Raw genomic sequence first — 19,955 nt, forward strand, 5'->3', positions numbered from 1 at the left:
GAGAGGTAGGGGAAATTGGGAGAGGCTGGTAAAAGGGTGCAAACTTTCAGCTGAGATTAATACGGTCTGAGGATCTAATGTAAAACATGGTGAGTATAGTTGATAACACTATCTTAAAATTGAATTTTTTTTAAAGTAGAACTTAAATGTTCTCATCAAAAAAGAAAAGATAAATATGTGATGGATGTGTTAATTAACTAGATTGTGAGAATCTTTCATGAGGTATACGTGTATCAAATCACAATGCAGTTTAAATCTTATAATTTTGTCAATATATCACAATAAAGCCAAAAAGTGTTTGTTATATGTTAAACATATTTTTAACACTAATAATTGCTAAGCTTTCATAAATCCGTTTTCACCATGATGCTAAGGATTTTGTTTGACCTTCCATGATTTCACACTAAAAAGGCCTCTCTGGTTAATGACATGGGCTTAGTCCCCAAATGCCTGAGGCTGTCACTCGGTATTTTCCTGAATAGAATACCTAACATTCAGTAGCTCTTACTAAGAATGATAGATTGGGTATAGTTTACCACTGCAATCCCTCTATTTTATTTTAAATGATTTAAAATGTTTATTTTAAATTTTATTTGATATATTTTATGGTATGACAACCATTCTTAGATATATTGAATAGGAACTAAAAGGCTAGTATACTTTTCCACATGCATATGTGAAATACTCATGTCATATCCGAACAATGATTAAAAAGCTTACGATCATTCTGGACAGATAATTCAATAAGCTAGTCAAAAATCACATATTAGTTTTTTTCTATCTTAGAAATTATTGAAAGAAAATTTTAGAGCATACTTTTAAGAAGAAGCCATTCTGTATATATTTAATAATATTGAGGACACAGTCATGCTTTGATTCTAGCTATCTGAGGGTTTTGGATACATTTAAATCTCTACTTGTTTATTGGAAGGCCACTAATGTGAAACAATTTTTAAACAATCAGAAAAAAAGGTAGAGCAAAGATTCCAAATAAACTGTTCAACTACATGATCCAAATTCCAGGTTGTCATCTAATTAGCCAGATAATCTCAGATAAACCAATTTATCTGGATTCAGTTTCTTTATTTGTAAATGATAGTTTCGGATTTAGAGAATCTTTAAGGAGACATTCAATTCTAAAATCCCATAGTTAAAAGTACATCTTTTAAGAAGAGTATATTTTAGAAATTTATGTGTTTTGCTTTTACCATTGATTTTCTTTTCCTTGTATTACCTTGTTCTACTATAAAGTTTTCAGAAATTGTATGTATTTCGCTTTAATTCTAGAGAACATGGCCACCACTATCTCAAATAATACCACAATATACAACCTTGTTCATCTTGATCTTGTTAGTACTGGAGAAGTTTTTCATGAATGCCCTGCTAACAAGGGCAAGATCATAATTTTAATTTTTGTTCCATTATTTCATATTTTCATATTGAATCCACTGTTCCATATCACTTCTGATATCTGTACATATTTCAGTGACCATTTGGTTGAGTGTGGGTAGTTTATATGCACCATTAAGAAGCAATAACCATACTTTCCATTTAGTCCCTCAATCTGGGTCTGTCTGATGTTTCACTATGGTTAGATTCAGATTATATATTTTTGGCAGAAATACTGTGGAAGTGACTCTATGTTCTTTCTAGTGTATCATGTCAGAGTCTCCTACTGTTAGTTTGTCCTATTATTGGTGACACCTGTTAACTTTGATTACTTGACTGTTTTTCTGAGATTCATCCCTTTTTAAGTTATTATATTTCTTTTTTAAGTAATAACTAATTCATGGAAGAATACTTTGTGATATGTAAATTTCCTTACCAAACTTTTCTCACTTGTTTTATCAATCATCAATTTCTGTCTAAATCAATAATATCTATTATGGCCACAAAATGATGATTTTCTAACTTTATATTCTTTTTCCCCCACTTATATATATATTTGTTTACTTATTTACATTAGTATAGACTCATAAATTTTTATTTCACGAAAGCTCTGTTATTCTCATTTATTCATTTTCATGAAATTTTCTCAAATTTGCCCAGTGAGAGCCACTTCAAGCTGGCTTCAGTGTCCTTTTGACATATTCTCAGTATATTATTTAACAATTCTTTCCTTTACATCACAACAAGATGCTCCAGGCTCATTTTGTACTCTCTCTCCCATAGCCCTGGACTCAGCCACTTCTCTAAGGTGCCCCAGCTTCCTTTAGTAGCCTATGGTATATAGTAACTGAATCTAAGAACTAGGTTTGCTCATCGCAACAGTGGTAGCTTTACTACTAGGACATTTCAGTAGGAAGAACTACTAAATATGCATATATTTAAATCTGCCTATCTCTAGCTACAATTTTATTTCTATTTCTCTATTTTAAAAATATGCATTTGTACTGCTATCTTCAATTTTCATTTATTATAACAGAGTTCATTCTTGTCTTCTCCCTTTTCATATTTCTAACTCCTTTCTCCACAGGCAGAAATATGGCTTTCATTATTCTCAATATATTTACTCATATGCTCAATCCTAAAATTCATAAATAGTAATTTTAGAACTGCTAACTCATACCACTGTGAACTGGGCTCCTTTTAAATCCTAACCCCACAGTGGTCTTTAATTCAAAGAATCACAAAAAATTTATACATGCAGCACAATCCTTTTCTCACTGTTCTAAACGTGTAGAAAATCTGTCCGTTCACGCTTCTTTTTTATTGCTAATCATCATCTCTGAAAAGGTGCCATTTGGTTTAGGAAAAGGGTATATATATTTGTTATCTGTGTTCAAGTATGTCTTTCATTTTGTTAGACAATGACCGATGCTACATGAGTATCATTAAAAACATTTAGTGACACTTTTTCGGTCACATACATGAAATGACTAAATAGTATTCAAAGCTTATAATTCATCAGATACAAGCATAGTGCATACTCCTGGGCAATTACCGTATATCCTCAATGTCAGCACAGCTTATGTGTCTCTCTATTGTTGCACATAATTTTTTGAACACCTAATTTAGATTAAAGCTTTATTATGTTGGAAGGCAGTAGGAGAAGGCAGCCTTAGTATTATTTAAACCTGGTAGCTATGAATTTCAATATTAATTTCTAGGCAGGCGCTCTTTCCTCACCTACAAATAGAAGCTAACAATTTGCTAATGTACAAAACATGACAATGGTCACAGCCTAGGGCTCCATCTATTAAGATATAATAAGGCCCTGACATACTCTCTGCACAAAACTTCACACAACCTGTGACCTTGACTGGGAAACTACTTCTGTGATGTCTTATTTGCCCCTTACTATGACTGGGCTAAACAATTCATGAAATAAGTGTCTATTTCCCCCAATCATACATTCTTCCCTCAAATCCACCTCAAACTAGCTTTTCTCTCACTCAGCAAGTTGTTTATTTCTAGTTGCTGTGGAATTTAAATCAAAACAGCCCACAGAATTGTTTCTGTCTCATACGGGGCCATACCACAGAGCAGAAGCAGCTTTATTGAGAGGACAAGACTCATATACTCGGCCAAGTAACATTTAAATCATTTTTAGGCAAATGTTTCAGCTGAGTTTGAGTAGACAAAGATTTTTTTATGACTGATGAGTGGGACTTAGGCTGTAGATTGGATAGGACTTGGAGAGTGAGGGGGGGCCAAGAGTGTGCACTAGGTAGAGGGGCTATTGTGGGTAAGGGCAGAGGAGAAAATCCAGCTGAACTTCTGACTTTGTATTTCCCTCAGGCAGCACAAATTCAGTATGTCCCAAACTGAATGTATTCTCCCCACCACCCGAGCCTGTTTCTCCTCCACTCTCCCTTGTCTGTGAATCCAACATCGACCCTGAGGTCTATGTCAGGAAACTAGACATCATCCTAGTCAAAATGATTTCATTTCTGTTACCTCCCACCTCCCATATTCTATCATCCAGACACCTAAGTCAATTATATAATCTGAAGGAATCTCCACACTTTCTTTCTTGGCATGGCTCTACAAATACATGCATGTTTTCTCTCTAGCCTCATCTCTCACCATTACTCTTTCTGCCTTGTCTATACAGAACTAGAGCCCCAACTTGTTTCATACATTCTCTCCATTTCAAACTTTTGCAGCTGATTCTCTTTGACTTTCAGGACTCAGCTCATGCATTTTATCACCTGTGAGAAGCATGTCCTTCCTCTTCATTACCTCATTTTGATTCATTACATTTCTCAGTACATTCTGTGTCAGTCGTCTGATTACTTCTTGGGCTTCCCAACCATCCCATGTATATTTGCAAGTCTTACTTGTCTTAGCATCCCCTGGGAAACTGGCATAAGACAGGTATTGACTAAAGACTTATCAAAAAAATGAATGAACTAATGGATGTTGGGGGAGAATAAATAGTTCAGGCTGTTTGGGGTCCAGGAATTATGCTAGGCAAGTTATGGATGGGATATACATGTGAAAGGATTGTGTAGAGTCTTAGGATTTTATGTTGCAGATCTTATGGAGTCACTGAAGTTTTTATGGAGGAAAACTGACTTAATAAAAGCAGTGCACTTGGAAGATGAATCATGGTAACAGCAATGCCTGGAGGAAAGGATACTTGTGTTAGGAGACTGGCCAGGAGGCCAGGTCAATAATTTAAGTGCAAGATAACAAAGGCCTCCGATGTGGTGGTAGCAGGAATAAAAGTTGGAATATGTCTATAAAGTAAACAAAGATTTTTTCAGTGTTTATTAAGATTTGAAAAGGATAAACTGGAAAATTTTTTCTTTGCATATGTTAGTAAAGTCTTTTGTAAAACTCAAAGACAGTCATACAAATTAGCAAAACAACTTATACAAATAGACAAAACTGATGAGAAAAGAACTCACAGAAAAGGAATTAATAAACATAGGAAAAAAATTCAACCTCATTAGTAATCCAAATAATAAAAATCCTGATAGTTCTTTGGCCATAATCCTAAAACATGGCAAGTAACAAAGCAGATTGGAGGTTAAACTTATCTTAGTTGCTCAGTGACACTTTGCACTGGTACCCCTTGCCTCTAGGAAGTCAGACAATGGATGACAGTGGCACAGTTTGAAAGCCAATCAACAACTATCACACTCCAGTAACCATGTTTCCACAGCTAAAAGCCATCTAACCCTCTCATCTCTGACAGCCTTCCAGTTCCTCAACTCCACACTTCTCAAAGTTGTATCTATGTCAGCTCTGAGACACTGTGACTTATAAGTACATCTCACCCATGCACAAGCAAGCAATAAAGCCAGCTTCTTTTGATTTTAAATAAACGTTTTCTTCTTTCAATGGGTGAGTAATTCTCTCTAATGCACTTCAGGTGAGAGGGTAAATTGTCATAGCTTTTCTGTAAAGAGATTTACTAATTCATTAAGAGATTTTGAAAGTTTGAATTCTTTCACACAATAGTTTGATTCTAAGAAAATATCTTAAGAAGACAATCAGAAATGAAGTCTTAATTATAGGGATATTCATTGCTAGATTATTTTGATTAGTGAAAAATTTTAAATGGCTTCAATGACCAACAATAGGAAAATGGTTGAATAAATTACAGAATATTACTTGAACGAGGTATTATATAGACACTAAACAATGTCTTCAGACTTTTTGGTAACATTGGAGCATGCTCATGTAATAAATAATTGGAGAGGATTTCAAGATGTTTGTGCAATGTGATTATAGATGTGGACATGCGTGACTGTTAAGTACCCCAAGGTTTCCATGGTTACCACTCCTTGGTGGAATTACACAATAATTTTTATTTTAATAATCCTACATATTGTCCATATCTTTTCACAAGTATTTACTTAATATCATAAAAATACTTATTTAAGAAGATTACAGAAGATTCTTATTTTAAAAGTTTCTGGTTTCTGGTTCCTGAAGTAAGGAGCTTAGAAGTTGCCTCTCCATTCTAACAAGTAAAAAGCTGAACAGGTTGAAAAATTAACAACTCTTCTTGGATCCATAAGAGAGGAGGGGACACAGAGGAAACCACTGTCTCCAAGATTGGAGAAACAGACAAGGGAATACAGGGAGTCAAAACTTACCAGAGCAGAGAGTCATGGTTGGAAATACCGCTGGAACCAGTGCCCAGGTAGGAAAAACAGAACCGTAATTGACGAATTGCTGGAGGCTCAGTGCAGACAACTCCGAGAGTTAAAAACTCCAAGGGAGGGCTTCCCTGGTGGCGCAGTGGTTGAGAGTCCGCCTGCCGATACAGGGGACACGGGTTTGTGCCCCGGTCCGGGAAGATCCCACATGCCGCGGAGCGGCTGCGCCCGTGAGCCATGGCCGCTGAACCTCCGCGTCCGAAGCCTGTGCTCCGCAACTGGAGAGGCCACAACAGTGAGAGGCCCGCATACCGCAAAACAAAAACAAAAACAAAACTCCAAGGGAATTAAGTCATGGAGGGTACCCACAATACTCTGACATTTACCCCCAGGAATCTGACCAGATTCCCACAGTATACATTGGAGAGAAATCCGCTTGGTCCCCCCTCAGGGGGAGAGGGAAAGGAGACATTTTAAAATACCCCAGAACAATGAGAGAAAAAAACCTGTGCTCTTCTTATTAAGGCCTGTCCTCAGGGGAAACTAGTTAATGTGATCCTACACTTAAGGGGTAGTATTAGAGTCTAACTGGCCTGGGGAAGGGAAATACCCAACTCCAGCTGGCTCTAATCTTCCATGAGAGAGAAGTGAAATACCCAATTCCAGCCCGGTCTAACCTTCCTATTCCACCTAAGGAAGGAGGGAAAAAAAGAAAACTTAAGAAACACTTGTGAGGTTCCCAGTCCAGAGGCATAAGCTCGCTAAAATACTGAAACTTAAACATAGGACTACAGAATGCATCCCCTCCCCCGACACCTCACCACCGCCTTATTAAAGGCCTATTTACAGCAGTTCCTTTTACTTTTACATCATGTCCAGATATAAAGAAAAATTACATGGCATACCAAAAGGCAAAAAACACAGTTCAAGAGACACAGCAAGCATCAAAACCAGCCATGGCAGGGCTGTTAAGATTATCAGACTAAGAATTAAATAAAAGCTATAATTAATATGCTAAGGGCTCTAATGAATAGATACCAGGAAAGAATAGATGGGCAGTATAAGCAGAGGGATGGAAAGCCTAAGAACAAAAAAGAAATGCTAGAGATCAAAAACACTGTGACAGAAATGAAGAATGCCTTTGATGGGTTTATTAGTAGACTAAACACAGCTGAGGAAAGAATCTCTGAGCTACAAGATCTATCAATAGAATCTTTGAAAACCAAAAAGCAAAGAGAACAAAGACTGGAAAAAAAAAAAAAAACAACCCGGAAAATCCAAGCTGTAACATATATGCAGTAGAATACTAGAAGAGAGAAAGGAACAGATGAAAATATTTGAACCAATAATGACTGAGAAGTTCCCCAAATTAATGTCAGACACCAAACCACAAATCCAGGAATCTGAGAGACTACCAAGACAGATAAATGTCAAAAAAAAACCCAATACTTATCATTTTCAAATCATAGGAAATCGAAGGTAAAGAAAAAAAATCCTGAAAGAAATCAGAGAGAGGAAAAAACCCTACTTATAGAGGAACAAAGATAAAGGTTATATCCAACTTCTCCTCATAAAAGATGCAATCAAGGAGAGTGAATTAAAATATTTAAAACATTGAGAGAAAAAACTCACCAGCCTAGAATTCTGTACCCTCTGAAATTATCCTTCAAAAGTAAAGAATAAAGGACTTTCTCAGATAAACAAAAACTTGAGGGAATTTCTTTCTAGTAGATCTACCTTACAAGAAATGTTAAAAGAATTTTTAAAAATATATAAATCAGAAACTCAGTTCTACAGAAAAAAAGGAAGAGCATTGAGAAAGAATAAGTGAAGGTAAAATAAAAACTTTTATTTTTCTTATTTTAATTGATCTAACAGATGATAATTTGTTCAAAATAATCATAGCAAAATGTATTCAATTATGTATGTTTATTTGTTTATCAAATATCATATATATGCTTATGTATGCTTACTTATAAGTGAAATGAATGACAGCAATAATAAAAGAAATGGGATGAAAAAATTAGGCTTATTTTGTTATTATAAGGTACTCACACTGCCAGGAAATGATAGCAGTATTTGAAAGTAGACTTAGATTAGTTATAAATGTATATTGCAAATTCTGGGGCAATGACTAAAAAATGTTAAAAAAAGAAGTATAAGTAATACGGCAAGAAATGAGAGAAAGGAGAATCATACAAAATGCAGAATTAAGACCACAAGAGGCAGAAAAAGAGTGGAAGACAAAAATAGGAATAAAGAACAAGTGCAACAAATAGAACACGGTAGTGAATATGGTAGATATTAATTCAATTACTATATCAATAATCACTTGCGATGTCAATGACATAAATGTACCAATTTAAAAACAGAGTGGATCAAAAACACAACTCAACTATATGTTGTCTATAAGAAACCCACTTTAAATATGAAGACACATATAAATAAAAAAATCAATGGATGGAGAAAAATATACCATGCTAACATTGAACAAAAGAAAGTAAGAGTGGCTACATTAATTTTAGACATAGTACACTTCATAGCAAGAAAAGTTATTAAGGATAAAGAAGGGCATTGAATAATGATAAGGGTCAAGTCTCCAAGAAGACATAATAATTCTTAACATGTACATGCCTACCAATATTGTCAAAACAGATGAGGCAAAAACTGAGAGAACTGTAAGGAGAATAGATAAATCCACTATCATAGTTGGAGACTTCAACACCCCTCTCAGAAACAGACAGATCCAGCAAGGCAGAATATCAGTAAAGACATAGCTGAATTCAATATCACCATTAATCAACTGGATATAATTAACATCTATAGACTACCACATCTATCAACAGCAGAAAATGGCATTTTTCTTAAGGTTTCATGGAACATTTATCAAAACAGACCACATTCTGGGCCATAAAACTCACCTTAACAAATTTAAAAGAATAGAAATCATACAATGTCTGTTCTCAGACCACAATGGAATTAAACTAGAAATCAGTAACTAAAAAATAACTGAAAAAATCCCAAACCACATGGAGATTAAACAACACATTTCTAAATAACATACGGGTTAAAAAATAAATTGCAAGGGAAATTTTTAAAATATTTTGATTAAATGAAAATAAAAACACAAGCTATTGAAATTTATGGGATGCAGCAAAAGCAGTGCTTCCTTCCTTTTCTTCCTCTAAAGAAAAATTTATAGCATTGAATATGTATTTAAGAAAAGAATACCTAAAATCAATAATCTAAATTTACACCTTAGGAAATTAGAAAGAGAAGAACAAATTAAATCCAAAGTAAGCAGAAAAAAGACATAATAATAATTAAAGCAGAAATCAATGAAATTGAGCATTGAAAATCAATAGAGAAAATAAACAAAATGAATACTGATTTTTGGAAAGATTAATAAAATTGATAAACCTCTAGCCAGGCTAGCTAAGAAAAAAAGAGAGAGGATAGAAATTACTGGTATCAGAAATAAAGAGAGGGGTCATCACCACAGATTCCATGGAAATTAAAAGGTTAATAAAGGAATACTATGTATAACTCTATGCCTACAAAATTGATAACCTGGATGAAAGGAACTAAATCTTTGAGCAGCCAATCTGCCAAAAATCACACAAGAAGAAATATATGATCTGAATAGGCCTATATCTATTAAAGGAATTGAGTTATTAATTAACAACCTTCCAAAGCAGAAAGCACAAGGACCAGATGGACTTATTAATGAATTCTACCAAACTTTTAAGGAAGACATTATACCAATTTTCAACAATCTCTTTCAGAGGACAGAAGCAGAGGGAATATTTCCTAACTCATTCTATTAGGCCAGCATTACCCTAACACCAAAACCAGACAAAGACATTACAATGAAGGAAAACTACAGACCAATATCTCTTACGAACATAATGCAAAAATCCTCAAGAAAATATTTGCAAATTTTATCCAAAAGAGTATAAAGAGAATAATACACCATGACCAAGTGGGAGTTATTCCAGGTATGCAAGGCTGGTTCAACATTCAAAAATCAATTAATGCAATCCATCACATCAACAGACTATAAAGGAAAATTACATGATCATATCAATAGATGCAATAAAGGAATGTGATAAAAATCCAACACCCATTCATGATAAAAATTTTCAGTAAGCTAGGATTAGAGGGAACTTCCTCAACTTGATAATGAGAATATATACAAAATACAAAATGCTTTTATCATATTTTGTGGTGAGAAACTTGAAGTTTTCCCACTAAGATAAGGTACAAAGCAAAGATGTCCCCTTGCCATGTACTGGTACTTACCACTTCTTTTTAATATTGTACTGGAAGTCCTTGCTAATGCAACAAGGTAAGAAAAAGAAATAAAAGGTATATAGGGTTTGGGAAGGAAGATATAAAACTGTCTCTTTGAAGATGACATGACTGTCTATGTAGAAAATTTGAAAAAATAGACAAAAACACTTCAGGAACTGATAAGTGATTATAGCAAGTTTGCAGGATCCAAGGTTAATGTGCAAAAGTCAGTTGCTTTCATATATATATATATCATTAATGAATAAATGGAGTTTAAAAGAAAAAACACAATACTGTTTACATTAGTACCCCCAAAATGGAATACTTTGGTAAAAATCTAACAAAATATGTACATGATCTATATGAGGGAAACTACAGAATTCCAATGAACAAAATCAAAGAAGAATTAAATAAATGGAGAGATACCCCATGTTCATGGTCAGGAAGCCTGATTATTGTCTAGATGTCAGTTCTTCCCAAATTTGACCTATAGATTCAGTGCAATCCCAATCAAAATCCTAGCAGGCTACTTTATGAATACCAAAATTTGATTCTGAAGTTTATATGCAGAATGCAAATGACTCAGAATGGCTAACATAATATTGAAGGAGAAAAACAAAGTTGGAGGACTGACACTACCTGATTTCAAGACTTACTATAAAGTTATACTAATTAAGACAGTGTGGTATTGGTGAAGGAATAGACAAACAGATCAATGAAACATAATAGAGCCCAGAAATAGACTCCCATAAATACAGTCAATTCATCTTTGAGAAAGGAGCAAAGGCAACGCAATGGAACAAATATAGTCTCTTCAACAAATTGTGCTGGAAGAACTAGACGTCTACATGCAAAAAATAAATCTAGACACAGACCTTCTGCCCTTGACAAAATTAGCTTAAAATGGATCACAGACTTAAATGTAAAACACAAAACTATAAAACTCTTAGAAGATAATATAGGAGAAAACTTGGATGACCTTGGGGATGGTGATGCATTTTTAGACACAACACCAAATATATGATCCATTTAAAAAATTGGTAAGTTTAATTTCATTATAATTTAACACTTCTCTGAAAGACAATATCAAGAGAATTAGAAGTCAAGTCACATACTGGGAGAAAATATTTGCAGAAGACCCACCTGATAAAGATTATTATCCAAAATATACAAAGAACTCCTAAAATCCAGCAATATGAAAACAACCTGATTAAAAGTGAGCCAAAGGCATTAACAGACACCATGCCAGAGAAAATACAGATGGCAAATATGTCATCAGGTGAATGCAAAATAATACAGTAGTGACATAGCATACACATCTATTGGAATGGCCAAAATCCAAAACACTGGCAACACTAAATGCTTGTGAGATTTTGGAGCAATAGGAACTCTCATTGCTGGTGGGAATTGGAAGACAGTTTTATGGTTTCTTATAAAACTAAACATAATCTTACCATATGATCCAGCAATCGTACTTTTTAGTATGTACCCAAATGAGTTGAAAACATGTCCACACAGAAAACTGTACACAGATGTTAATAGCCACTTTATTCGTTATTGCCAAAACTTGGGAGCAAACAAGATGTCCTCTAGTAGGTGAACGGATAAACAGTGGTACATACAGACAATGGAATATTATTCAGTGCTGAAAAGAAATGAGCTATCAAACCATGAAAGATGGGGAGGACACTTAATTGCATATTAATAAGTGAAAGAAGCCAATCTGAAAGAGCTACATACTGTATGATCTCAACTATATGACAGTCTGGAAAAGGCAAACTTATGGGACAATAAAAAATCAGTGGTTGCCAGAGGTGGGGCATGGGGGATGGAGACAGGAATGGTAGAGCACAGAGGATTTTTAGGACAGTAAAAATACTCTGTATGATATTATATTGATGAGTATGTCATTATACATCACACATTTGTGCAAACCCTTGGAACCCTAATATAAACTATGGACTTTGATGATTATGATGTGTCACAGTAGGACCATCCTAGGTAAAAATGTAACATTGTGGTGACCGATGTTGGTAATGGGGGAGGCTATGCATGTATGGGGCAGTGGATATGTGAAAATCTCTGTACCTTCCTCTCAATTTTGTTATAAAACTAAAACTGTTCTAAAACAGTCTTAAAAATAAATGATTATAGATGGACTAATTGAGTGTAAAATGTCAAGTAGGAAGATAATTCCCAGATGATTAAACCACGATGTTTGTAATGAGTAGTACAGCATGAAGGGGAGCTGGCTTTGGGCAGAGGATGATTGGCAAATATCCTCCATTCTCTTCACCTATGTTTTAGATGTATGATATATAAGCCTGGGCTGTTATTTTCTGATTGATATTTTTCGTCTAGAACTTCACAATGGGTCATACAGTAGTCCTTCAGGCAACCACGGTTGACAGCAAAGTGGAGAGAGAAGAAGCACTAACAAGTTTTCAAATATCGCTCCAACTTTTTTTCTCTAGACTGGACTTCAATAAATGTTTAAACAGCTCAGTCAAATTTCAGAGAAAGGTTCCTAAACCACACATAATTTGTGTCTTTGTTTCTCTCACCCTTATTCTTGCCTTTGTGGTTAAAACTTTAGAATGTAAATTCTTACATAACTCTTCTGTCCCTTTTGCCATCCTTCTGTTATTTCTGCAGTCCTTTATTTAAACTTTTCCTTTAGGACTCAATACCCATGATAGAATTTGGATCCCCATCTATTCTTGTTCCTTGCAATCTTTGCTTCTTTAGGCTTAAGATAGCTCTAACTGGAGCTCTCACCTGCACCAACTTCTGATTACCCTAAAGGAGGGAGGTGCTAGCTTTCTTCTTTTCCAGAAGAGGCAGTTGGTTTCTTCTATCACGAAATAGAATTGTAGCCGAGCTTTCTTCTAAAGTACCTCAAAATATAACTTGCCACCAAAATACTGAGCTTTGAGTTTAAAGACTGCCTAGTTGATTGGAAAAACAGAATTCTGCTCTTTAACATTACTTTGTCCCTACTCCCTATACAATAATAATCCAGGCATTATTATACAAAAATATGATCTTATCTTGCCTGACTTCACCTCTAAGTTAATTAATTAACTGGCTTCTCTGCTTGACTCTTCCAAATGAGAAAAGCCATACTCATACAGTTTCCCTCTGGGAGTTACATGTTTCTTCCCTAAGAGCAAAGGTGGATGTTACAGATTATTTCACTCAAAACTCATGATCTCTAACCTCAGTCATGCCCTGATGTTTCCAGGTGACCCCTTGAAGGTATTTTATCTACTGTGCTTTCAGAGATATGGTAACTTCTGAAGGCAGATTTCCTGGTTTCAAATCCTGACTCCCTTAACTTATAAGATGGACAACTCTGGGAAGATGATTACAACTTCATCATCTCTATGACTATGTTTTCTTGTCTATTAAAGTAGAATAATAATTCACCCTAGTATTGAATGATTTATTTTGAGTAAAGTATCTAAAACAGAGCTGTGCATAAAGTAAACATGCTATACTGATATCAGTGCTATCTCATTATTAATTTTGAATATTTCTTTTTCTCTGGCTCCTTCCCATTCACATTTGAACACAGTATGTTTCTTCCATCTGAGAAAAAACAAACGAAATCTTCCTTTATCCCACATCTGCCTCCAGTGACAATTCTCTTATCTCCCTTTTATAGCCCAACATCTCACGTCTGTATTTACAGTCTTTAATCACTTACACCCTGCCGTTAAGATCGCTTACACACACACATTTAAAAAATTTCAATCTAGTTTTTAAGTCCACCAAACTCCTGCGTAAACTTTATCTAAGATCAGCAAAACCTCCTTGTTGGCTAAAAGAATTTTTGCCTCACTGATCTCTCTGTATCATCTGACATTGTTGAAACATTATCCGCTGTCTTGCTGACTTGGTTTTTTCACTGTGTCACAGGCTGTAGTCTATCCTTTTTCATGGGCCCATTATCCTCTGCCTTTCTTTTAAATATTCTTGTTCCTTCCTAGGCCTTTTTTTCTTATAGTCATTTTTTGTTCCATTCATTCACATAGCTTCAAAAACCATCTATAGATGACTCCCAAATCTATATATCTCAACTCTATCCTATACTCTCTTTCTGAAGTTTATGATTCATATATCCACATGTCTATTGGGCAACCTTACTTTCATGGCCCTCAAGCTCAAAAGTTTAGACTTGATTGAACTCAGTATTATCACTTGTCAGTATCTTTCACTGTGTTCCTACATCTCAGTGAATGTCATATCCCTCCTCCCATGTGGAGCCAGAACCCAGGATATAATCTGTGACTCATTCTTCTGCCTTCCTACCCCCAAAATTTTAATCAATGATGAAAACTTTCAATTCCTCCTGAGAGAAGCATCCTTTAAATCTGTTCATCTTTCTTGATCTCAACTGCTAGTATTTTAGTCAATGCCACCATCATTTCTTAACTAAGCAGTGGCTTTTGATTGGTATTCTCTCCCCCAGCTTTGCTCTCTACCCCACCCCTCAATCCATTCTCCATTCTGCCATCAGGGCACTTCTTTTTAAGTCCAAACTTACTCCTGCCAATCCTCCTCCCCTATATAATACCCTTCAGTGGTTTCTCATCGATTTAAACAAAAGCCCAATCTCCTTTTCATGCTCACAGTCCTGGATGATCTCACCCCCGGAGACAGTAATGCTCTAGTCTTATTGCTCAATGTTTTCTTCTTCCACTTATCGTCTAAGCTTACAGAACACTTTTTAGTCCTCAGACATAACTTACCTCCAAACCTACTCATACATCATTGCCTCATTCTAGAATTCTCTTCCCACTACCCACGTCCTTTATCTGGCTGTATTAGTTTGTTACGGCTGCCATAACAAGATATCACAGACTGGGTGGCTTAAAGAACAGAAATTTATTTTCTCACAGTTCTGGAGGCTGGAAGTCCAAGATGTAGGTGCTGGCAGGTTTGGTTTCTCCTGAGGCCTCTCTTCTTGCCTTGCAGACGGCCACTCTCTTGCTGAATCATCACATGGTCATCCCTCTGTGCTGGCACATCCTTGGTTTCTCTCAGTGTGTCCAAATTTCCTGTTCCTATAAGGACACCAGTCAGATTGGATTAGGACCCTCCCTAACAGCTTTGTTTTAACTTAATTACCTCTTTAAAGGCCCTATCCCCAAATACAGTCACATTCTGAAGTACAAGAGGTTAGGTATTCAACATATGAATTTGAGGGGACACATTTCAGCCTATTACACTGGCTAATGCCTGTGTGGACTTCAGATTTCTCCTTTGATTTCAAATTTTTTGCAAAAGCGTTTGTTAATTTTCCAAGTCTGATTTTTAGGCTTGCTTCTGGGCATTCTCATACCACCTTCTACTTCTCCCACTATGTTTTAAACAATATGAGTGTAAAACCTATACGATTTTGGTCAGTACAGTGTTCCCCAGAACCTAGTACAGTGTATGGCATATAAAAATCATTGCATTAATGTAAGAATAAGTGTATATATGTATAACCCCACCCCTTGCTTTCTTCCCTTGCCTCTATATTCAGTCTTATCATTTGTCAGAGCCCTACTGTCAACTGCAAGAGGACCCTAACTTGCAGTTTTCCAAAGAGATTACATCCTCTACGAATTCTGTGCCTTTGCTTATTCTTTCCACCTGAATTCCTTCTTAGCCTTTATAACCCTTGCTAATCCTTCAAGGTTGAACTCCTCTGGGAAGCTTTGGCATCTACAGTATGTACAGACACATTTCTTCTGGGCTCATAGCTCTTTGTCCTTATCATTGATCACTTCCACTAGACCATTTGCTCCTTCAGGAAAGTGATTTTCTTTTTTTGCATATTTGTATTTCATAGGTTTATCAGAGTAGTTGGCAATTAGTGGGAACTCAATACACATTTGGACAAACGTGAGACAAAGCTGAATGTAGTGATACTTACAAGGTTTTGTTGAACCTGATGTGAAGAAAACATTTTGTTTACTCCTTTAGATGCAAAAGTTTTGAAGGGGGAGTAAATCTGGTGTGCCACAGGAAGAGCAAGGAGTCAGCATGGCTGAAGTAGAAGGAGAGAACGGAAGATTGGTAAGAAATGAGGTCTGAGAGGCAATGGAGGTCAGATCGTTCACAGCCACTTAGGCAATTGTTAAGACGTTGATTTCACCCTGAATGAAAAAAGAATGGAGAAAATTGATTTATATTTTGGCAGTAGGTTGAGAATAAGCTATTAGGGATGGGGAATAGGGTGTGGGGGTGGGCAAGGACAGAAGACCAATTAGGAAATCCAGATAATAATTCAGGTGAGAGATAACAGGGTGCCAGTTGGGGGATGATCATGATAGAGATGGGGAGAAGCGGTTGGAGTCTGGATATATTGTGACAGTAGACCTTACAGGATTATTGACCAGTAGGATATAAAGATGTGAGTTAATGAAATGAATGAATGAAATTACTCTAGATGGTGTGTATCTATTCATATATAAAGTACATCTTTCACTATCTATTAACTTAGATAGTCCAGAATTTAAAATGGATACTTTAAGAAACTTGATAAAACTGGAGTCAGAAATACATTTTAGGACAGATGGTAGGATATTGAATAAGACAAAAATTAAAGTCTTTAAGAGAGATTAAAAGGAAAATATTTTTTGATATGCTGTGGAAGTGTGTACAAACAGGGCCTAATTACGATTGAAGGCAATAGTGGAGGAAAAGATGGTGCTAATTATTTAGAAAAAAAATAATTTAAATCCTCTACAATGCCAAATTTTTCACAGCATAAAGAAATAGTAATTTGAAAGAAGAAATGAAAAATCACTATCTAAAAACAAAAACTGAGGTAAAATTTACCCAAGTCACTAAGGACATTGTATGTTATTTGCATGAAGTGTAAAAGAATATTGCCTGCAACTATTCCAAGAATACTTTTTACTTATGGAAAGAAATACTACAGAATTCAAGAATTTATTTTTCTAAAATAAATATGTACAAAACTAAACAGAGCAAAATCTCCCAAAGAAAAGTGATTAAGTAGTAAATATAAATAATTTGATGTATGGCAAAGTATACATTTAACCAAAATATATCTTAATATTTTATTTACAAAATAAAACAGTAATTCATTATTGGAAGAATTTATTATTTCATGCATGATTTCTGTTAAAATTTCTTTTATTCTACATACACTGTTCCTATGACAAATTTGTTTAGATAACATAATTTTATTTCTGTTCACTTCTACAATAGAGATTTTCATTTATTTTTAAAACTGTCTTTTACATCATGAAATGTGATTGAGATAAGAATAGTTTTAAGTGAAGTAAGTCAGAAAGAGAAAACCAGATACTGTATGCTAACACATATATATGGAATCTAAAAAAAAAAAAAAGAAAAAAAAATGATCAGAAGAACCTAGGGGCAAGATGGGAATAAAGATGCAGACCTACTAGAGAATGGACTTGAGGATATAGGGAGGGGGAAGGGTAAGCTGGGACAAAGTGAGACAGTGGCATGGACATATATACACTACCGAATGTAAAATAGCTAGCTAGTGGGAAGCAGCTGCATAGCACAGGGAGATCAGCACTGTGCTTTGTGACCACCTAGAGGGGTGGGGTAGGGAGGGTGGGAGGGAGGGAGATGCAAGAGGGAAGAGATATGGGGACATATGTATATGTATAACTGATTCACTTTGTTATAACCATTGTAAAGCAATTATACTCCAATAAAGATGTTAAAAAAATAAAAATTAAAAAATAATTAAAAAAAGAATAGTTTAATCATTGATTTCCTCTTCGGTCTTCCTCTTTGGTCTATCTCTTTCATTTTCAGATGATGGTTTTTTTTTTTTCTATTCTGTAGCTTTACACCTTGCATTTTGGGTTCTGTATGATTTTTTTTACTTTTTTGACATTTTGTTCAATTAAATTTATAAATATGGTCAGAAGACAAAGGAAAAATAGTTCTTATTTTGAGTGGAAGTGTCAAATGTTAAGAATAATTGTGCTGTCAAAAGAAATAACTTATTTCACAGCCTGAACACCCTATAGAGAACTACATCTCTCTTTCTCTTTTTTTTTTAAGATTAAACAGAACCTTTCTCTTTCTTCTTTCTCCTTATATTTTAAACAATCATAGCATTAGGGATCAAAACACAATAACACATATGTACTTAGCAGGTGATTATATAATTATATTACACAGATATTCACTACAAATACTGTTTTTCCCTATAGCACATTTAATATGGGCAGGCATATTCTTCTTCAAATGCACTTTAGCGCAAGACTGTAATTTCATCCAAAGGTTATAGTGGTATAAAAAATGTTAGAGAACATTTAGTTTAGTTCTTCATTGTCATTAGAATGGCAAGATGGAATTACAGCTCTATTTGTACTGCTTTGGAGCATTCATCAATTTAAATTTTAATAAATATCAGTTTCAAGCTAGTTTAATAAAAAAGAGTATTATTTCTTATTTACTAGCCAGTTTCTACAAACCGTCATTCTGCCTAACAATTTCTGCCATTCTTACTCTTTCCATGATTCAGAGTTTAATGTATTGGCACAGAATTGAGCTGTAACTCACCAAGTGTGATTTCAGATGAAAATATTTTACTTTATTTTGAAAAAGAATAATAAAATAATCATAATACTTTTTGTAATTTTTTATAGCACTATTTTGTATAGATCACTAAAAACACTTATTCGATTCAGGTCAGTATACATTTATCAAACAAAAACATGTATGCAAAATTTTAATTATTGCATAGGATATAGAAATGGAAAAGACAATTCCTATCCTTAATAAGCTTAGGGTATATATATAGAGAGAGATTGATTATAGTGAAAGGAAGAAAATGACTGAAAGAGAGGTAAAAGTTTGACAAAGCTATGGGACCTATGAAGTACATGTGAACTAGATGCCCAGGAATGTACTCAGCGGAAGATTCATTTTGGCAGTTTATTCAGGTTTAATACCTTGTTGGCATTGGAAAGATCAGATAAGGAGGTCTGAAAACTAAAGATCAACTTGGGGAATTGTAAGTAAGCAATGTAACTCATCACTTTTCTGAACAGAAATGGGTAAGTGAAAGTAAGGATAGAGATACAAGAAAGCATAAAGTGAAGAATTTATTCTGAGGTTCTCCTGATGCAAGACCTCAGCTTTCCAATATTAGAGGTTAGAAAGGAGGTTTGATATAAATGAAACTCTCTGGGTATTAATCAAAAGGGGATAATAGGGCCTTTTAGTAGGAAGAAGTATGCTTGTCCTGGAAGAAGCAGTCATAGAGGAAGGCGTTAATGTGCAAGGAACAATTTCAATATGGTGGGTACAGATCATGAAAAGGCAGGTCTGGATTTCTACTCAAAATAAGGTAGGCATATGGTTCTGGAGAATAAGCCTGAAATTTTAAGTTGGGATAAAACAATGGAGCCTTTTAAATGTTTTGAAATACAATTTTTATTTAACTTAGTAGGTATCAGGGAATAATTGAAAGTTTTGTTGTTGTTTTTGAGGTGTGGTTTTTGGACGCTTACTCTGGTTGTAGTGCATAAGATTGATTGGAGAAGGGGATAAAATAGAAGTGAGAGACCCACAGACATAGAGAACAGACTTGTG

At 35.0% G+C, this 19,955-nt stretch overlaps 1 long non-coding RNA gene across 3 annotated transcripts in view; it reads right to left on the reverse strand.

The window, feature by feature from the left end:
• LOC132597272 (uncharacterized) overlaps positions 1-19,955 on the reverse strand; it is a 399,384-nt gene that overhangs the window by 90,895 nt on the left and 288,534 nt on the right. For all 3 annotated transcript variants that reach the window (XR_009563798.1, XR_009563797.1, XR_009563799.1), the window contains 2 exons: positions 16,276-16,389; positions 15,252-15,418 (listed from right to left, as the gene is read on the reverse strand). This is a non-coding gene — a long non-coding RNA (uncharacterized lncRNA). The remainder of the gene's footprint in view (positions 1-15,251; positions 15,419-16,275; positions 16,390-19,955) is intronic.

This window comes from Globicephala melas, chromosome 4, assembly GCF_963455315.2.
Source record: "Globicephala melas chromosome 4, mGloMel1.2, whole genome shotgun sequence".
In the NCBI taxonomy this organism is placed as follows: Eukaryota; Metazoa; Chordata; class Mammalia; order Artiodactyla; family Delphinidae; genus Globicephala; species Globicephala melas.